The sequence below is a fragment of the Watersipora subatra genome, chromosome 6 (assembly GCF_963576615.1).
Source record: "Watersipora subatra chromosome 6, tzWatSuba1.1, whole genome shotgun sequence".
NCBI classification, from domain to species: Eukaryota; Metazoa; Bryozoa; class Gymnolaemata; order Cheilostomatida; family Watersiporidae; genus Watersipora; species Watersipora subatra.
The window spans coordinates 7,335,794-7,358,367 of NC_088713.1; the positions used below are offsets into that span (position 1 = coordinate 7,335,794).

The 22,574-nt window shown below is 34.2% G+C and overlaps 2 long non-coding RNA genes across 2 annotated transcripts; both read left to right on the forward strand.

The window, feature by feature from the left end:
* Positions 1–1,133: 1,133 nt before the first annotated feature.
* On the forward strand, positions 1,134–4,545 carry LOC137398697 (uncharacterized). The gene is made up of 3 exons (XR_010978991.1): positions 1,134–1,280; positions 2,683–2,739; positions 4,491–4,545. It is a non-coding gene; the product is annotated as an uncharacterized lncRNA (long non-coding RNA).
* A 4,870-nt stretch (positions 4,546–9,415) lies between these two features.
* Positions 9,416–22,365, forward strand: LOC137398695 (uncharacterized). Its single transcript, XR_010978990.1, has 4 exons — positions 9,416–9,805; positions 12,529–12,642; positions 18,111–18,248; positions 21,657–22,365. It is a non-coding gene; the product is annotated as an uncharacterized lncRNA (long non-coding RNA).
* Positions 22,366–22,574: the final 209 nt, after the last annotated feature.

Here is a 22,574-nt window from a genome sequence, read left to right on the forward strand (position 1 = left end):
ATGTTTTTCAATTTGATGAATCCAAACATCTATGTTTAGAATAATTGTGATTAGAAATAATCACTGCCAGAGCAACGAGCTATGGGGATCAGTGAATGTCCAATTTGGCGCAGCAGACCCTCAATGCGAGAGTAATTACGTAATACCTATGGAGTGTCTCCAGCTGGACAAAGGATGAGAGAAATTAACAGCAAATGACACAGCAAAAGTGTAGCAGTGCCCGGCGTTGATAGAGACACACTAATTAAGGCAATGCCATTTAACTGTCACTCTGAACTTTGACAATCTTACTTACTCCAATGCTTTTAGTAAAAGGCTTTCAATAAATTTTAAAGATCTTGTATTTACTCAGATATCAAATATATTAAACTGAAAAAGAAAAGATTTAACAAAAGTTTTTACTGCCGCCTAATGTAGCAGTGTTTTTAAATTACTGTCATTGACAATCAGTTAGCCATGATGGATTAAGCATGCCGATAGCTTGTGAAAGGTATACTGTTTTAAAGCATTGCAGAAAGCCCTGCAGTCTTAAAATAAATTTCATAGACATACCAGATAGGTGAGCCTTCCAGAAAGCATTTAAAAAGCATTAAAAGGCACCTATATGCTTCAAATGAATTTTTTTTTAAAGCATTTTATGCACTATGCAAATATTGTTTTTTAAATTTGTGCTCATATTCATCCCCGCTTTCATCATTGCCTTTTGAACTAATGATTTGGCAAGTCTCTTGCAGTTATTGTTTAAAAAATATAATGATATATTGTATATATATATATATATATATATTATTGTGCACGTGGTAGCGTATAAATTAAAACCATCAAAGATTTACAAATCCTGTAGTGAAGTTTATCTTATCTTGAAATTATCAGTGTGGCACTCCTTTGTCTGCGCATGCTAAGGTGAGGCCGGGTTCAGACCTGGGGACAGCTGCGTAATCTCGACTCATTATGTATCCAACAGCTGGAAAGCAAACAAATTGTGTAGCTGCGTATGGGCATCAAATTAATTTAATTGCGCAAATGACGACATTTCTTTCTGTAGGACATAATAGTCGTGCACTCTGAGCTTGTAGTCTATGAGCGATTGCTTGCATAACAGGTACTCTGTCACACGTGTCTTAGATGCCATATTGGTTCGAACCAGGCCTAAGTAAGGCTGTAAATCTAACTCATTCCATCTCGTTACAGTCAGGCTTTTAGCTTTAGTTTCTGATTTAGACGAACAAGGATAGGCTAAAACTCTATTTAAGAAATAGGACAGATAGTGGAGGTAGCAGGTATGTGTGCTTATGCTTTAGCTCTGGCTTACCATGTACTTTGGAGATTACATTGAACTAAAGAATTTATGGTTGTCACTCATCCAAAGTAACAAAAAATTAGGACTTTTATTAGAAGCCTGAATGATTGTAGCCTAACATTTATTTTATATTCATGTTTTTAACGCAGTCATTCTGACTTTATATATGTGTTAGTCGTATAATAACTGAAAAACAGAAAATCAAAGAAGAAAAAGGCTGTTATGAATGCTTAGATATAAAGTTATAGGGAGCAAAAAATATGCAGGTACAAAAACCCACCTGACCGCGCAGGCCAAGACAACATATGTAGTTTTAAAAGCTGAAGATAACTGTAGAAATGTCAAGTGATTTGCAAGAATTGAGAGTTGCTATCCTTGGTAATGTTTCCGTAGATATGGATTACAGAAAAATGTTTTCTTGCTAACTGGTTGCTAGATGCATGCTTTACATTAAAGCTTCAAGGTCGCGAATGATAAGTTTTTCAACTTTTTAAAGATTTCAAGAGATTCAAAAATGTACAGCAACTGTTTCAATAATATGGTTTACAGAAGGATGTTTAAGAACTGAATAGTGAAATGGTATATAATTTATATTGTAATATTCATACAAAAATTATTTCCGTACCATATGCTTATCAAAGCTTCCATTGCAAGGCAAAAGTTAGCAGTAGTTAATTTTTCAGTTAGAAATTTAGGACGAAAAATGGATGTAAAATGAGCAACATTGTATAATGCTAGAACTACATGTAGCATCAGCTTTGCTAACAAGGCTTTGTGAAGGATATTAGATACGCATGACATGAGAAAAATCTTTTACCATGGATGTTTATATTATTGAATGATATTATTAATATTCCCAGTTGCAGATATTACTTAAGAGAAAATGACTATTTTGCCATAAGCTTAGCTTTTGAACATTTTTTTGATTGGCTAATCAACCATGATACAGATACATGCAAAATAATTAAGCTCTCTGTATACACATTAATATGCTAGTTAGCAACAAATTTGTGTGTAGCATTAGCAAAATCAGTGGCTAAAATTTGCTTTATAGTTTTCCAGTGTGCTGCAGGACACTTTTTGTCTCTTGTGAGCTTTAGCTTTTAAAGCCAGACATTACCCAGTTCAAGAACTGAAGGTCATAATCTAGTAGCTAGCATTATTTAAACATCCATTTGTATGGGTATGGCATTATGTAATAGCATGGCTGGTGATTGTTTAGTTCAGAGAAATGGCTAATCCCATCAGCCACTGTCAACACCTCGCTGGCACTTGTTTACATGCGTTACTCGTGTGTCTTTGTCTAACTTGTGATGTACTGTCTAACTTATCTTGGTCAACATGAATGCATGGTCACCATCAATTGTCTTTTTTTTCTGTAGATTCTGCAATCGTGTTTCGTAATGATGCTATGATGCCTGACTTGCTTTTGGTTGCAGGTATGTACTGACAAGATAAAACAGTGTGACTCTTTTCAATTTTATTTTCAGGGTTTAATTATATGGTCTATAATTTTGATAACAACTGTGTCTTAGTCTTTAGCTGAACGCCCTCTTTTCTTGTTATTTTGTTACTGTTACTCATGCCAACAAGAAATTTAAAAATCATATTGTTTTAACTAATTATAATAGGAAAGGGTGGAGTACTATTTAAGATAGCTTTTTCTGTAGGCCCACATAACAAAAATCATATTTAGCAATCAATATAGCTCTGGTCATGACATTAAAATTAACATTTTTGTGGTTTAGTGTCATGCTTAGCCTCTGAACATTGATTTCAATGTTTTCCAATGTTTCTAACTTGAAAGTTTTGAACTCTTGAGATTACACCATACTGACCCTCTTATAAAGCTTAACCCTGTCTATAACAAATATGATTTCATCTAGTTCTTAATAGCCTAGCCGACTAACCTTACCCACACTGTGTAGTACTGTCCTGATTGTATTGTGGCTGATTTTTGTTAGTACAAATTAGGGTTTGGCACTAGCAGTGAAACTCACTGAAAATTCATGGGGTTATCTTCTCTCAAATCTTGTAATTAGAAAGTTTGAGTATTTTTATCTTGTTGGCTAGAATTTAGACTGCTGCGTGTGAGATTTGGCGCTTGAATTATTTGAACAGAATGGATTAATGCTGGGTTTACTGGGACTGAAAGATGTGTGATATTCAACAACCAGGCTTGCTACGAACTAATGCAACTATGGAAATAATTATAATTGCATTTCAATATCATGATGACTAAGCTGGTGTCTTGTAATAATTTAGGTTGTACACATAAAACACCATAGATATAGCATGTTTCAGTCAGTTCTACTAGTACAATTAAATATGACATGGAGTCGTGTAGTGTTTTTATAATTTTAGTCTCCATTCTTCTTATTTGAGATTCTGACGCTTGTCGCCAATGTATTTGTAGTTCTACCTGCAAAATGATAAAAAGTTATTTTCACCTGTAAAATTACAATTTAAGTATATATATTGAACAATACTAAAATTGTTCTATGTACTCGAAGAAGAGATAGAGATAAGGTTTGAGTGATCAAAAAAGATATATGTGTATGCAGGGACAAGAACACTCCAGATGACCTAATCGCAAACCAAGAAAACCTCTGTAGTCATAAAAGCCGAAGAAACTGTAGAAATGTCAAGCGATTGGCAGTAGTTGAGAGTTGCTATAATTCATGATGCTTTGGTAGATATGAATTACTAAATAATTTTTCAGCAAGCTTAGCTTTTGAACCATGATACAGATACATGCAAAATAATTAAGCTCTCTGTATACACATTAATATGCTAGTTAGCAACAAATTTGTGTGCAGCATTAGCAAAATCAATGACTAAATTTGCTTGATAGTTCTCCAATGTGCTGTGGGACCCCTTTTGTATCTTGCAAGCTTTAGCTTTCAGAGCCAGACATTACCCAGTTCAAGAACTGAAGGTCATAATCTAGTAGCTAGCATTATTTAAACATCCATTTGTGTATAGCTGAGTGTATGGCATTATGCAATAGTGTGGCTGGTGATTGTTTAGTTCAGAGAAATGGCTAATCCCATCAGCCACTGTCAACACCTCGCTGGCACTTGTTTACATGCGTTACTCGTGTGTCTTTGTCTAACTTGTGATGTACTGTCTAACTTATCTTGGTCAACATGAATGCATGGTCACCATCAATTGTCTTTTTTTTCTGTAGATTCTGCAATCGTGTTTCGTAATGATGCTATGATGCCTGACTTGCTTTTGGTTGCAAGTATGTACTGACAAGATAAAACAGTGCGACTCCTTTTTCAATTTTATTTTCAGGGTTTAATTATATGGTCTATAATTTTGATAACAACTGTGTCTTAGTCTTTAGCTGAACGCCCTCTTTTCTTGTTATTTTGTTACTGTTACTCATGCCAACAAGAAATTTAAAAATCGTATTGTTTTAACTAATTATAATAGGAAAGGGTGGAGTACTATTTAAGATAGCTTTTTCTGTAGGCCCACATAACAAAAATCATAATTAGCAATCAATATAGCTCTGGTCATGACATTAAAATGAACATTTTTGTGGTTTAGTGTCATGCCTAGCCTCTGAACATTGATTTCAATGTTTTCCAATGTTTCCAACTTGAAAGTTTTGAACTCTTGAGATTACACCATACTGACCCTCTTATAAAGCTTAACCCTGTATATAACAATTATGATTTCCTCTAGTTTTTAATAGCCTAGCCGACTAACCTTACCCACACTGTGTATTACTGTTCTCATGGTATTTTGGTTGACTTTTGTTAGTAAAAAGTAGTATTATACTCACTGGAAATTCGGTAATTATATTCTCTCAAATCTTGATATTTAAAAGTTTGAGTATTTTTATCTTGTTGGCTAGAATTTTGACTGCCGAGTTTGAGATTTGGCACAAGAACTCTTTGAGCAGAATGTATAAGTGCTGGGTTTACTTCACTTGAAATATGTGCAATATTCAGCAACTATGCTTGCTATGGACTAATGCAACTCGGGAAATAATTATAGTTGCATTTAAATATCACACTGACTATGCTGGTGTCATGTATTAAGTTAGGTTTTACAAAAAAAAAACACCGGAGATGTAGCATGTTTCAGTCAGTTCAACTTGTTCAATTAAAATGACGTAGAATGGTGTAGTGTTTTTATAATTTTAGTCTCCAATCTTCTGATTTGAGATTATCACGCTTGTTGTCAATGTTTTTGTAGTTGTACCTGCAAAACAAAAGAAAATTATTTTTCATTTGTTTTTACAATTTAGGTATAAGGAACAATACTAACCAAAACAGTAAATAATGCAGTATCTCATCAATGTTAGCCCTCTGAACCCTCACAGCTGGTATTACGGAATTGCGTAGGCTGTGGCAGAAACCTTAATGGCGGAATACAGGCTTCCATATGGTTCTGTTTACAAAATATGTTTTTAAGCAACAGCAAAAACTAATAAAATTAATTCTTGCGCAGGATGTTAGATTCTAAATTTCACTTCCATTTGTAACATTTTTCACTCATCTTTATCTACTTCTTTCATTATAATAACACATTTTATTATAATGATATCGCGAAACAATCAATATGACTCATTCGTTGGTAGGTCATAAATGACTGTGATACAAATGTGGAATTTTACGATAATAAATATAAATTTCCAGTATATTTTGAGTCATGAAAAGATGATGAGCGTGCTATGGATGAATATTATCTGTAAATGTTTAATGAGTGTTTAAAATCGTGCGAACTTTTATAGTTTTAGCCCGAATAATGGTGACATACTGTTTTTTTCTGTTTGATGACATCTGCTGTAGGTTGTCCGACTTTTTGTACTGCTGTTTCACCAAATATCATTGCATTGTTAGCACGTTTAGATATATTTGGTAAAAAATTAATAACTTCGGATTGCTGGACATATTGTCTAGGTTTACTGACACGCATTGATTAGATCGAGCAAGGATCAACAGGTTAAAACTCGGTTTCGTATCATGGATTTTTACAAGTTTGTATTTATATTTAACAACTATGATATTATCTTACATGTATTTACATAGCATTGTCTAATATATTTGAAAATTAGAGCTTTAACTAGCAAATGTGGTTGCTGTCTAATGACACAGGCTTGGGTAATATTTCATACCAAGGGTTAGTACAAAGCCATTTGCATAGCTATTCATCCATAACATCTCGTGTATTGCTTTTCATTTGACCAGCACTTTATGTATTTCTATATCAAATTCATTGACATACAAACCGGTGGTGACTCACGGTTCTTTCATCTATATAGGCCTGGGCGGTCATCAAGGTCCTCTTCCTTGCATTGTCTTCCGGAAGATTTTGGCGATGAGTAGATCATAAATGTCAGTTGAACGCTTCTTCCCTGTCATTAGACACGTACCCAACCTATTTTTGAACAGCTGGTAAGTCATCATTGACTACTTGACTTGATGGGCTTTGTACTTAATGACCTCCCATATACTCTCAACACATTAGTCATAACTTATAATAAACTTTCATGGGTAGCAAAATCGTAAATGATACAGAATTTGAAGCGAACACGAGTCAATACCCAAACCGGCTATAGGAAATCAATTGATTCTTCAGAAGATTGTGTCAGTCTACCCCAAACCTTCAAAATAAATATATTGATATATATATATATAACAATAACCAATGAATAGATTTAAGAATTCAAGCAATTTATGTTTACACAAATTCTGTACCGTTCACTATCTCACTACCCACTTTCGCCTTGAAATTCTAGAAAATTAGAGATGCGAGCTTGCAAGGTGGTTTTTGATGTATCACTAAATGCCAAAAGATGCGAAAGGCCAGTTACGGAAACTACATCACTTGGTTTTCCCGTCAGGTCTGCTTCAGATTTGTTTTAAAAAGTTTGGCTGGAAATGAGAGTATAAGCAAATCGAGAAGTTTCCAGCCAGGAAGAGATGATTTAAAAATTAAAATGAAGAAAAAATAGAATTAGCTCTAATATAAGATCAGAACATTTTTTTCAAGAATTTTTTATTAAGCTGAATTCAGTTATATTAAATTTATACTTTAAGTTTTTTTATGCGATGCCACAAAAGTGTAGCGTACTAAGCGTGTTGCATCAGGTCTCTCTCTCACAATCATTAGTGCTATGATTCTCTGAAAGGTAAGAACTCCATATTGTATGCTACTGTATGGACTGCTGCATACTGCCACTACTCAAAATTATGTTGTGCATAATACTGCTACATTTTAATGCAGACCATAACCTTTACATAGGTATTTGTAGCCTTGGGGGCATGGGTATAGAGAATGAATAGATAAAATCATGTATTTTTTTATTGTAATATCTCTTATTGGTAGTTTTTTAGAGGATGGCAACACAATAATTTATCTTTAGTTAATTTATATAAAAAACATTTTTGAGATAGGACTTCAAGAAAATTAACTTGCGAGCTTTTGTCCCAGAATGCATTTTGCTCTCATATCAGACATGACTGTACAGTAGGGGCTGCTAAAATGAGATGATCAGTTCTAGGAACGTTTACATGATAAGGATTTTTCATTATAAGAATGTTAACATACATGTAAATTGTCTAAACCATTTCAGGACCTTTCCAAACTCACTCATGTAAGAATCCGACTTACATTCTTTTGAATGTATTGGCGGTGCCTTAACTGTATTATTGGTTTTCATCGACAACTTTTCATGATCAACCTCATTGGTTTAATAGACCATGATTGTGGTAATTTGACAATAATTTGATGAAGAGCGCATAGTTTGACGCGACAGCGACTTACAACAATTGACTAAGAAAAAATAGTTTCACTATAAAAAAGCGATAGTACCTTTTCGTCATCTATTCGTTCTTAAGAGCTCAAGATTGCAACTCCAACTCGTGACATTCAGATGCACCGACCAATAGCCTTAAAGTATTTATCAACAATTGCACTGCTATATGTACCTATTTTCTGTTCCGTTGTCACTTCAGACAAATTATCACAAGAGTCAGAATGTTATGGAAATTGTATGTATTATATGTATAATGCTTTATGTACAGTGTTGGGAAAAAATCTTTGTCTGCCTGTTTAAGTAAGTGTAGCACTGCAATAAATTCATCATAATTTGGAAATATTTTGCACTGCATACATAAAACCCTGTATCAAAACAATCCTAATGAGCTGAAAAATAGAAATAACTAGATTTTAAAATTGCCAAATATCTTTTATTGTATCAACCGCTGCCTACTAATTCACACTGCATACCAGAAAATATGTCATCGCAAATTTCGTTATTATCTCTTCTTTAATTATTTTCTAAATTGAAAATAACGGTCTTGTACTGTTATGGGCCCAGAAAAAAGCCATTGGGGTTATTTTGCATTTTAATATTTTATCTGGTAGCCTTTGCAGACTATAACCATTCTGCAGCCTTAGGCATGCTGTGAACAAGCCTCACGAGCGCTAGAGTGTTCATAATCTGAAACCAGCAATCATGTTGGACAGCTGGTTTTTTCAAACGCCTTGATCGTGGTAGATCTTTGGTGGTTTGATGCTGCATTCATTTCTTTACCACTTAATTTTCTTTAGATTGAAATACTCTAAGCTTCTTCGCTATTTTTCTATTGCTCAGATTGCCCATTGTATGCAGGCCAATGATGAGGTCGTTGACACATTTCTTATCCATGGTTGATGTTGACGCTGGTATGAATTCTGGGATCTCTAGCTGTTCCTCTTTTAACAAGCAAAACTGTAAACCTTTGCTGCACATGCTGTCCAACATGATCTCTATTGTTGTGATAATATTCCACTTGAAAATTAATAATGTCATATTGCGTTTGAAAATGAGTTAATAAGCACTGATTCACATTGATTGGCCTAAAAATGATTATTGATCCCTGATTAACCGTAATTTTATTACTGATGGTGTCAACAAGATCTAATGTTAATTTACTTTTAAATGATGCATGGTTTGTCAGGGTTCAATCCCTCTACATGACTACTACAACAAATTTACCTAAAATGGGCAGTGAGGTTTGAGGTGGACAAATACTTTCTGACACCGCTGTATGTCGCTTTCTTTTCTCGCAGGTGTGGCGAGACAGACTAACACTCAAATCAAACTTTAGAACTCGCCCGATGATACACTTTAAGTTATATGGAGATTTTTACGCGGTACGAAGCAAAAACTTCACAAAATTGCCCGACTTTTTCTAGAATTTATGCTATAGGAGGTATACATTATAGGAGCATCTACTTTACTCTAAAAGACCATGTGAGTTTGTGAGGTACAAATATCATGTTTAAAGTGTGCAATAGCTCCCATGTAGGATACTTTTGCTCCCTCATCACTAATTGAACTTGAAAGTTTATTGTGTATTATCTAATTTTTATCACTTTTAGCCTTGCTTGTCCTCTAGCGCAAAGCCGACCTATTGCTTCTAGATGTGACTCTGGCACTTATGGAATAAAAGTGCAAGCTGAGTTATCAGTAAAGATTTTGACAGAACTGTTCATGAAGTGAGTGTGAGAGTGCTTTAATTTCAATGCTGTAGTTTATCCCATTTTCTTTCCACTTAAAGAATAGAGAAAACATAATATTATTATGCTTTATTATTCATCTTGAGGTGTTGACTGATGTTCTAAAAAAAGAATTAAGGAGATTGACCAACCAGAAGCTGAGATATAGCCAGCCAAACACAGGTCTACCAAAAAACAAAAGTGTTTTGGTAATCATCAATATATGATGTATGAAATCGACTTGTGTGCCATTGGTCAATTAAGCCAACTGTGCTCTCCTATAACAATCACGGCGTTTTAATTGGTTTAATCCCTGGAAGTATAGAACAATCAAATTGGGCCTAACAATCATCGCTCCTAGAATTCCGAACCAGTCCCTCTGACGTGTAGATTAGTTTTAGCATAAAATAATTACACGCATCTATTATTTCGCAACATTTCGCTATCTTGCTAGTTCAGCTCAGTTTTGTTGTTCTCCTACTTAGCTTCCATATCCAGACTCATCTTTAGCGTTGTTCAGATTTTTTAACTATAGCTAATAAATATAATCAATCATCAATCTCGGTTATCATTTGGAATTTTCTACAAATTATATTAGTTACATCATTTATTCTATACGCAGTTATATTATTATTTTGTATAACATGCATTATGAATATTATATAAATCATAAAAAATAATCATAGATAAGATAATAGATCAATAGAAAAATCAAAGCAAAAGTTATCATTTTCTTTTCTTATAGCAAGAGCAGCACGGTCAAGTTAGTCTTTTTAAGATTATGGCTGTAGTGAACTTCCAGTCTGTTATTAGTGACGATAATCATGAAAATCAACTGAATGCTGCAGTAGATACACAGTAGAAAAATGATGAAGGAACAAAAAGTCCCATTCCTATTTCTTATTCTAAACAAACTGCAATCGCGGATATCGCATATAGACTATACATGCGCCGTTCGTTGAACAGATGATCTTCGGAGCATATCCGTGGAGATCGAGTTAAAATTTGAAGCACAATAGTCAAAATCTGCTCTTCTGCTTTAAAAAATCATGGCGAGGGGTTGTGGGCAAATGCCTTTACCACACAATGTTTGGATGATTTTCCTGAGAAACCAGAGCTAGTATGTAAATTATTTACTATCGCGAGAAGCGTTTCACATCTCGTAGCCAAAACAATCCTTACACATAACGGCGGTAAGGGTGCGCAACTCCGGCTCATGACCATTAAGTCGATTTTATACGTCACAGTTTTCGGGATTTTCGAAGGGTTTTCCTCTGATTCTTTATTAGGTAGACCTGTGTTTGGCTGTCTATATCTCAGCTTCTAGGGGGTCAATCTCCTTGATTCCTTTTTTAGAACATCAGTCAACACCTCAAGATAACTAATAAAGCATAATAATATTATGCTTTCTCTATTCTTTAACATGGAATGTTTGATTAGTACGATATTTTAGGCAGTTTGAGGCCGCTTGTTTTTGGGACAATGTTTAATTATGACTGCTGATGTACTGGCGGTTAAGACATTTAAAAAGCTGATAATGGTGTTTTTATAAAACCCCGACAACAAATTCAGCGTAATTTTTTGCTTTGTAGCATATTTGACTCAATAGAACAAGTGTTATCGCTGAAGCATTCTCTTAAGGTGAAAACAAATTAGGCAATATTTAGAGCGATATTGCGTTAGAGCTAATCTGCGTTAAAATTCACTCAGCTCAGCGTGTTCATGCAGAGCGATAAAGCTAGAATTTCTCTACACAACTTTATTGCTAACGAGATGCATTTCGATTGGTTAGTTCTTACCAGAATGTAATTTTACGGCGGGTAATTATTTCTTACCGATGTTCAACAACGTACATCAGCTCCAATTTTCTATTTTGTTACGAAACATCTTCAGAACGAACACTCAAATGTTCATGAATTTAATAATAGCACTCCCAGTTCTGTCCATCATAACAAAATTTAAAAAAATCTGAGTTGAAAACCAACATCCGGAGTCAATCGTTGCGCCGGTTGACCATTTTGAAAATGGTAAATATTTAATATATTAAATATGAAAAACCACTACAAAATAAAATATGTATAAAAAATTGTAAAAAAAATACAGCTAAAAATACAAGAATCGTTTTTCTTTTGTCTTCTTGTAGTGTAGGCAGTGTACACTCTTTGAAAGGGAGATAGGTTTAATAACAAATGTGGAGGTTGTTTATGTTGTAGCCTAGACGACGACATTTTGACTGGCCTAAATTTATCAACAACTCTGAAAAAACTAATGATACGGATTTTTATTGGCAGTTTGTGAGCGTGCCCATTATATCATTTGCTAGTAAATCGCTCAAGTGTGTTTATGCACGCACCAGCGATATCTTCGCCCTCATGACGCTTGCAATAAAATCGCCTAGTGTGTTTGGACCTTAAAAGCTCCTTGCTATATTTTCACAAAAGGCGAATATACCTAAACCTATACATATACTGATAAGGTAACTTACCTCCTCAAATAGAGTTGGCGTTCATTAAAAAGATGGCGCTCGATTTTCAAAGCAATCTCCTGATGTGGTCCCAAATAGCGGTGCCAATCAAATCAAGGTGCATTCAAATATAGGTTTAACGGTAGCTCACTTTCAACATTTTTTCCAATACCAAATTGAAGGTGGTCAGAGACTCTGTGCATAAAGTCCTCATCAACTTATTTTTTTATACAATGTTAAAATCTTTGTTCTTTTGTAGAAGTTGTTTAATCTGGAGAACGAAGATGAGCTCACCACGCAGAACTATTGTTCTTTAATCATGTTCTCACAGAACTAATCATATTGGCCTACAAGTGTTTTGAAAAACTGAAGGGTAAGTTGATGAGTCCTTTACTTTTTGTAGTCCTAATCTTCTGATAATTAAATTGGGCTTTGATGACTAAAGTGAGCTCTGGAGACTGCAGTCATTTCATTGGGTAGTTGGCTACACTAAAATACTATAGCACTGACAATCCGCAAAAACAGTAAAACTATAGTTATGAAGCAAAATAACCATGTATGGAGTGGCATGTACAATTGATATTTAAATTGTACAAATACAATATTAAAGTATTAAAATATTATCCATTTTTTAAAGATTGAATGTATTTCTTAATGAGTGTAGCCTGGGTTTTCCGAATGGAAAAAGTCTAAAACACAATCAGATTTTGGTCTAGTCCATTAACTGAGTGCGTACAACAGGCTGCGCAGTGCAGCTCAGCACAATGTACGCTTATAACCAAGAGCAATGCGCTAAAAAATCTTTGTACAAAACATTTCTTATTAGTGAGTAGGCAATTAGTTAGCCGGTCATATGTGTACCTAATATGAAAAAAACAATCGCCATCCTGCATCTAACTAATAGAAAACATGTTAACAGCCAACAGCGACCAAAGTTTTTTGAGAATCATTATTTTTGTTTTTACAGTTTATTATTGCAATAAACAGCTGTGTTAGACCTTTACAGCTACCAAGGTTTTAGAAATGGGCAATAAATAAACCTTTGGAAAATGGACTACTGATTGCTACCTATTGTATCAGCAAAAGAGGATGAGAACCTGACCAAGCTCATACTGCAACACACTTTTTAGATTTTTTGTCGGTAACATTAGGCGTAAAACCTTCTGCTGATTAATGTGTATGTTAAAAAACTCTGATAGGCGGTGTGGTTCATAATTAAGGTCATCTTAATCTGAGGGCACCTTTCATTGGTGAAAATTAGGTCTTTAATAAGAGCCATCACATGTAGGACAAATTAATGTACCAATGTCTGTTCTATTCTAATAAAAAGTGTATTACGTTATTCAATAGAAAAATGATATGGTAATGATGCTACCACTACCAGGCACAATAGCCTTTTGGCTTTTACTTTGAAACAATTTTTATTTACCCTTTATGGCCACAATGTTTGCGCTTTAATTCTGGAATTGTCTGTTTGTGTAATAATGTTCTATCTACCAATCTTTCATACAAATAAAAGTGTCCTCAAGAACCCTTGCCATCATTTTTAGCTGTTTTTATGAAATCTAGAGGCATTTGAAACGTTCTCTCTTCCAACAGCGTCAATAATTTTTTAACCTTGTCTTAGCATTTTACAACATATTGAAGGGTAAAGTAACAATTTGTTCAAAACTTCATGAACTTGTAGTATGGCTCTTACTCTGTTTTTTTTACACTAAGCCTGCTTATAAAAATGCTGATGAAATGCAGTTGCATTTAAGTTCTGCATAAATTGTCTAAATTGTTTTTTATCACGGCTTCATTAACAAATTAAAGACTTGGTAAATTTTGATCTTGCAGCCATTTTTCCTAATTGTGCACGCAGTATGATGCTCAATTACAACAAGGCATGAAGTAAATGTAATACGAAGCAGTTTTTGCACTGATTTCTCATGTCTTAATTTTATGTTGAAGCTGTTTCAGTGTGAATTCTTAAACTACCAATAGTACAGCTCGTTTGGCAATGTGTTTCTGTATGGCCAAGTGCTGCATGATGCGGCTTTAGCAAGCTTTTGTACAAATTGTTTCCGATTACTGATTAATTAGTAAATTATCTTATTACATCTATACCTGATTGAAAAAAGCTATTATTTGCATATGTTGAGCAAATAAGAATGCGTTTACAACCTGAGCATAGTTTTGCTTTGCAAAAACTTGTTTTATGAAATCTTCTTACTGATGACCAGTAATTTCAGAAGCAATATAGCCATAAATGGTTACTAACTTCAGATCTATAGACTGAGCAACTTTATTGAGCAATAGTACTAATGAGAGTAATTATGTTCATCAGATTAATTAACATGTAAACTAATAATATTCATAAATCATCCGACTAGAGTTTTGTGCTTACCTCACAGTAATTTCAAAATGGACGAAAAATGGTCCCTCTCACTCGACAACTCGTTTGTAATATTTTTGGGGGCATGAACTAACTTAAAAACTTATGCTGACAAACTTGCTATAAAAATATTGTTAATAAACAATTGGGGTGTAAAGTTATAACCATTTATACACTCTTTTAGAAATTAAGTTTCACCAAACACTTATGTCGCGGTAGAGAGATTCATTTGGTAGTAAAGGAGTTAAAGTTATCAGCAGGTAGATCATATGGGTTGCGGTCACAGAAACCATGGTTAAGTCGCAAATCACAAAGTTGAATTATTCGACTTTGAAGTTGCACCAACTGAACTTATAATATTGGTAACAAATTTTGTAACCTGTAGGTCTGGACCAATCAAAGAGTGATTTTTCTGAATCTGAAGTCAGTTTAGCCAATAAAAGTATTTTACCATCGAAAAAAAACTTAAAACCATTGCTATGCTAAACAAGAAGTACTGAAAAATGGTGTCCGCTAAAAATAATTGTTTCTTTTTTGCCGATTTTGGACGCTTGTAATGAGTACTTTGGTATTCTAACTGATGTCAAAAGCAGTGAAAGTAAAGGGAGTTGTGGTGATATTTTCCTAACGATTCTTACAAGATTACTACAATATTTAATAATAAGAATAATTATTCAATTTTTATGAAATTATAATCAGATTTAGTTATGAGAATAATTATTCGAGTTTGCAAGGTCGAAGTGTATAGTGACCGATGGTGTGCAATATGTTACTGTTGTTAATTTTCTAAAGATTTGGTTGATGATTTGGGTGTGCCCAATATCGCGATACAATCAAGCTGTTTTTAATATCTGCAAAAATAAGTAATACACTTTCTTATAAATATACAGCTATTTCTTTGACAACCAGCTAAAATCTGTTTAGATTTTCAAATTCAGCATAGTTTTTTGGATCCAAGTACAGAAATCTAGATAAATATCACAATATCTTGATATTGGTTGCTATGTCGTTTTGAAATGTAAACAAAACTTTACATTGGTTTTCGTTTCTCAAACTTTAATACCAGTTTTCTTGGAACTATGTTTTTGCACTAATGGTAAACGTGCTTCAGTTTTTTGACCATATAATCTGCTGTTATTAGGCTAGAATCAAAATTTTGTTTGCTAAATCTTGTAATCCCGACTTACCATGAATTCTGTGATCATGACACATATTAATAGTTAATGCACTGTTTGGAACTTATAGTGCTATTGTAGAACTACAATAAAAAATATGTCATCACTAACAGAAATTAACTACCAGTTTTGATTTTGTATAGGTGTCTTGTTTTCTATTACAGATTTTAATGTGTTTGCAGGACAAAATGAAGCAACTGCAAGAAGTTTATTATATAATTTATTTCAAATTATGTTCTTATGATAGAACTTTCCGTAACAAACTTTCATTTGGCTAATACTTGTATCCATTTTTGACTAAAATAAGTCGAACCAATTTATTTCACTCCTACTACCTGCCCTAAATTGGTGCAAATGGTCATCAGAAATGTGCTTTCTTTGCGCTGCTAAAATGGCCCATTAAATGTACTTTAATTTGATAAAAACTCAAACATTGGTTAATTATTGGCCTTTCCAAAATACCGTAAAATACTCATCTAATTTGCATGTACGACTTAGCTGCCCAAGTTGTCAATGCATGGTACTGGAGCTTGTTATCATTTTGCTTGTTGAAGGTTGACTTGCAACAAAATTTCATTACGGTTATTTGGTATCAAAATATTCACCATGGCTTACTCTGCTGTGTTGTGGGTGCAAAATATGGAGAACTGTGATTACAAGCTCTTAAAAGCTAAAAAAGAAACAGTTAATCTCCGCGATCCCGAAACCGCCGTAGATTGGAATCAATTCATTTCTCTGACATAGTAAAATGATTTGGTTATTGTTTTGACACGTGATCTTCTCACATGAATTGTAAGTTCCGTAAAAGGCTCAATATAAAACTTCTTGTAGCACTAGTTTATGACATAAACTTTGGGTTTCGCCAAAGAGCTCTTACCAAATATAGATGCTCGCTAGTTTACAATTTTGTTTTGGGTTGATCTAATCGTCTAGTCGCAATCTGATCATGTGACCCATGCTTCTTGCCAAACAGCGCGCATAATTTTCGCAGCATTTTTTGACTATCACAGGTGACCAACAGGTTTGTCATGCTTATCAGATGATGATATGCATTCCTTCGAGCTAAGGTTAAAAATTAAACCATTTTTTACGGTAGGTTTTGAGATATCAGTGCTCAAAGTGACATCAATACAGTGATGAGGAAACAGATGCTTGAGGACAATAGACATCGTTTCATTGAATGCGTGAAGCGTAATTGTGAAAAAATTTGAATGAATGAGGTTGCATGAAAGTGTAAACAGAAGCCATCTTGTCGAGCTACGTGCCATTTGACCCATTTTTGGAACGGGATTCTAATCTTCGGCAATTTCGTGATGGCGGCGATTAACTTTTCGCTTTTGAGCTTTTAAGAGCATGTTATCACATTTCTACATATATTGCACATGCAACACAACAGAGTAAGACATGGTGAATCTTTTGATACCAAATAACTGTAGCGTGAATTTTGTTGCATGTCAACCTTTAAGCATTAGTAATCTTTTAGAAAAATGACAAGATTTTCTTTTGGAAACATACCTTTCAAGCAACAACGGTATGCGAGTGCCACTGTACGTAATTTTGATTAATATTCTTAAACTTCGTAATCATTCTTAGTATTGACTAAGTATTATTGCTTTTTAGTTTGTGTATTTTCTTATGTAATTATTATCTGTGAATGTTTAGCTGAAGCTTGTGCAGAGCTGTCATCAACAACAATTTAGTTGAATGTCATTTACTAGTTTTTCCGTTTTACAAATTGGACTATTGGTGTATACAGCTCCTATTCACCCTTGCATGTTTATAGTTGTCATGTTCTTGCATTCTGGTTGCCTGTCCACTGACGATAGCACTTGTACAGACTATATGTAAGCATAGTGTCTGGGATAGGAACTGAAACTCACAGTTAAAACCTATGGTGACCAGCTCTAAACTTTACTTTGCAATAATATCTAAAAGCCAAGTCCAGATCAGGGTCAGACTACTGACTATGAATATTACGAATGAGTAATTGCTTTTGAAATACCACTTCAATATTTGAAGTCCTTTTTTTAATAGGATATGAATAAGTTTTTACATTGCTTAACTCGCGTTCTTCTATTGCCTACAAATCACAATGGTGACAAATATCAAAGCTGGGATTGAGAGTCATAAGCTAAAATATCAGATGCACTTCTGCTTTCTCAGTTTTTTCCTTTTTTTGCAGCAAGCAATGAGCTTTCAATTGATTAGCTATGAAAAGAGTTTAATTTAAATCGGAAAATCATTCATTCAAAAAATGTGATATTTCTATTTTGTTATTACTAATTGCAGGGTGTTGCTATAACATGTTCTGCACCGACTCTGGTGCTAGACAAGTTATCTAAAGAATTGGCGATTCAAGGTTACAAAAGCTTACATATTTGGGGAGGTTTCTGGTCAGAGGAGAACGGACAAAGGAACTTAGTGAAGGTAAATTAGGGTGTCAAAACACCAAAATATTGAGTGACATAGAATGAACCTTGGTGAAAAACAATATTTTTTTAGATGTATTTTACAAATATTGAGATGAAAAATTTTGTGCTAGTCCGAAAATTTCAATAATATGTATTTGGACGATGTATCTAATAGTATGCAACAAGCTATAGCTTTTTTCAACTCTGAATGACACTCGTATTGCTTAACTTGCATTTTTGTACCATTTACAATCTCTGTTTGTGAGAAATGTACCTTTTGTTCCAAATCCTGTTCGGCCTGTCATAGCTGTTTTCTGCAGTCACCATTCAATTTTCGGGATAAAGGGGACCAGGGTCTTTTGTGGACAGTGAAAACCCACAAAATAAAAAGTAATGTTTTTAAGTTTATACATAAATAAGCCAAACTTTAAGGCCAAAACACTTGCATTGTTTCATAAGCATAATGTATTTGTTTCCTATGTGAAAAGTAAACTTAAGTTCCTTTCATTGACTTTTAGGTCATATTCTAACTTAAATCCAAGTATTTTAACTCAAATTATGAATTTTTTGTAGTATGGGCATAGGTCAGATTTTTATCTGGTTGGAATAGCTGTACAGCAAATTTTGCTATAATGTACATGTAGGCCTATACCTATTATAACGCAAATTCCTCTCAATGTAAAGAATTTATGTAAAGCTTTTGTTTGACCAACATAAGAAATGCCATATAGGGTAAAGTGTCAAGTTGGTGAAAGTTCCCAAAATTATTAACAAAATTTTCATAGTTGTCCTTAAAAATATCGCTTACATTCTTGCCAAACTTGAGCAATGATAAGATGCATAGGGTTCGCTATTATAGATACCAATACATTGTTAAACTAGTTTGTCATTAGAGATTGTCATTTTTGTCAAAAATATGTAAAATGATTCGCCTCGCAAGAAATCAGAAATATTTGAAGGGGATCTATCAGTGAAAGCTTTGGAGTGTTAATACAGACGGTTTCCTACTTACGAACATTCGAGTTACAAACAACGGTACATACGAACAGGTCTGCGCGTATATTCATCGATTATACCGACGGTATTACCGACTTATTAGCGGCAGAAAGAGGCGCTACATAGAAGCATCACCCAGCATCCACCTTCTTCTGCCCAGTTCGTTGCAGTGCATAAGAGCGTGAACGTATCTCCAGTGCGCAAAGAACTTTTTTTATTTTTCCTGTATGTATTGTAAAGGAGTTTGCCGACCTTTACTTGGCACGATCTAGACTAATAAATAAAAAGAAGAGAGTGTGTGTAGTCGTATTCAGCTTTTTTATTAGCGAAGGTAATTTCACTATTCGAGGAGCGTACATCTATCTGCTCTGCTCAAATAAATGAGAGCGCTCCGTTATATTTAGTAATATCAACTGTTCCGTCCTAACGGCAAACGGTGAGAACACCGGCTAACAAGGTGAATAAATAGGACCGCTAGCGAGTTGGTATGACAACAATAAAAGTGACGATAAATGATAGTGTTATACCATGATATCAGATATAACAATAGCATAACGAGTGAAACAATGATATAATAAAAAAGGACAACACATACGATCAATAAGAAATGCTGTGTCATGGCCCGGCGTCCACCACAGTATTCTCTCCATTTTATTAAAAAGTTTTTTTCAGTACAAACCAATTTACAGGTTACTTATACAAGCCTTAAACATACTAATATAAACCTTCAATATACTTATATACATGTAGGCCTTAAGCATAAGTTATAATACAAAATATAGCACTGAAGCAACTTACGAACAAATTCACTGTACAAACAATTGTTCGGAACGTAACTCGTTCGTAGGTTGGGGACCGTCTGTATACCAAGCTGAATGTCATGATATCTAGTCTCATTAAAATCTATCTTGCTCCCAAGCTCTTCCCGATGATGGATAAATGATAAGTCATACAGACACTGATTTTACTTTGTTAGCTAGCTGCAACAAGTAGCAGTCTGTCTCTTGTGGCTTTTATTCACCTCACCTTCTGTTTGATCTCCAAATTCATGTTTACTACCTTCAAAACTGAATGTTTTTTAATTGTCAAATCAGTTGATATGAGCATCAGAGTTAAATTTTTTGCTGAGCTAGAATTTATTTTGGTCATCTCAAATAGTCTACGAAGATGAACTGTTATAAACGAGCGCATTTGCACAGACATGCTAATGGCAAAGAGTAGCTTTATCATATAAGCAGAGACTAAATGGTGTAAACAAAAGCTGAAAATCTGTTTTAATAGAAACTTCTAAACTATTTAAAGAATTTCAATAATGTCTATATAATAATGATTAATGTATAATCCTAAATATTTAGGATTTGTTTGGAGTGCACGAGAGGACAACTCTGCTTTGCAGAGTAACCTGGCAGTAACCCTATGCTTAATTTGTACACGTATGCATTGCAGTGAAAGGCATATTCATACACATAAACCTTACAGTGTTAAAGGCCAACTGAATGAAAAGGGACTTTTATACAATTCATAGTCAATCTGTGCATGGAAAAAATTGACCGTGTAGACAGTTAGGAATTTTACTCAGCTTAAGAAGTTTTGAATCAACTTGGCTTGTACCAAAAAATACCCTGGCAGTGTAGAGTGCTGTAAAAGATTATCAGTTGCAATAATTATGCATTCAAATATTGCAAATTATTACAAGGTTAATTAGCATAGTTTTTGTAGTGTCAGTCTAGCAAGGTAAATGTTGCAAGTTCAAATCCAGCGGGATGCAATATTTTTCCATTATCCAACGCTGGCTTTATATGGACAGACACGGTTCTCATCACAGTACAGGCTGAATGTGTAAAATTTTGTAGATTTTGGTGCATTTTGCTTAGAAATAAGAGGAATGGAAACGCTGTAATTATTAGTTTGTAAAATAAAGCTTTTCTTAACCCAACTATTCATTACATTTTATATTTAAAAGATACCATTCTTACCTAATAGTTTGACAAAAAAGCTTTAGCTTAAAAGAAAGCATTAATGATAATGTTTGTTGTTTTTTACTTTTATTGAGTTAACTTGTGTTAACAACATCGAAACAATAATTTTTTAAGGCTTACTAGGTTAATTTTTTTTAGGCAAAACATCAACATAGTGAGAACTGCAATCTCTTTAGGGCAAACAAAATTATGCAGAATTTCAGTAGGAAAGCATCTTCTGTGTGACCTACATTTAGTACAGCCACCAATATAGCTAGCTGCAAAAGCCTACTCTTCAAGTTTCTGGCCAATCTCCTAAGCGTTCTAAAACAACATGATGGAGCACACTTTTTAGTCAGTATTGTTTTAAAGCTGGTTTGATATCTTGGGAAAGTCTGTAAAATGAGTAGTGTTCAACATTATCCTAATTTTTAACTATACTAACAGGTTAATAACTGGTTTCTTTGCAGGTAGAGCAGCATATTTACCAGTGGAGGCAAAGTGGTCTAGATTGCCTAACCTTCAAACAACAAGTTGATGTTCAATTTCCAAAAAGGCATCCAGTGACTGGAATGACATCCAACCTTAAAGTTCTTTCTGTAGCTGGGCGTGTCTACAATCAGCAAAGTTCTCTTGCGAATCGCTTCTAAGATCTCTAGCTAAAATCATATTTTAAACATTGTGCAGAGCCATTAGTTACAGCTACCACAACTTCACACATTATACTCGAGGTGCCAGGAGATGGTCACACAATTTGCAAGACAATTATAGAGCTCAGTGTTTTGAAGCTCTACAGCTTTATTTGACAGAAATAAAATAGTCCACTTTTGTTGATAATTGTTTTATGGTATTCTTGTGAATGCTTTGATTTTTAATCTTTTGGTAATGTAACAGCTGTTTGGCCTGCTTTTGATAGGTTGCTCCATTTGCACTAAAGACTTTTAGATTTATACAAACTCATTGTGTTTTAAGAATATTTTATTTGTCACCGTTGCACTCACTTGAGCAATTTGTTTGACGTACTTATATTGAGCTTTCCTTTTCTGTAAACTCAACTCCTTGACGGGGTTGCTTAAAGAGTCAATTTTTTTCCTTTTGAGTAAGTTTGGGCTTTTTTTAAAGAAATATGCTGACCAATGTTGATAAATGCGAGTTAGATATACATGCATGAAATCTGCACAGTGTGTTCAATGTTACTGCATGGTTTCATCGAAAGCTCTTATCTGAAACCTTTTATAATCCAAAGGGCCCCACATATGCTATATTTCCAAGTTTTGCCTCAGTAGCAATGACTTGACTAAATCGAATTGTATAAGTAATAAATGTGGCCACAGGTATGCAAATCTCCCATGTTTGACATTTATGTTTTAAAAATTGGGTGTCTCTGA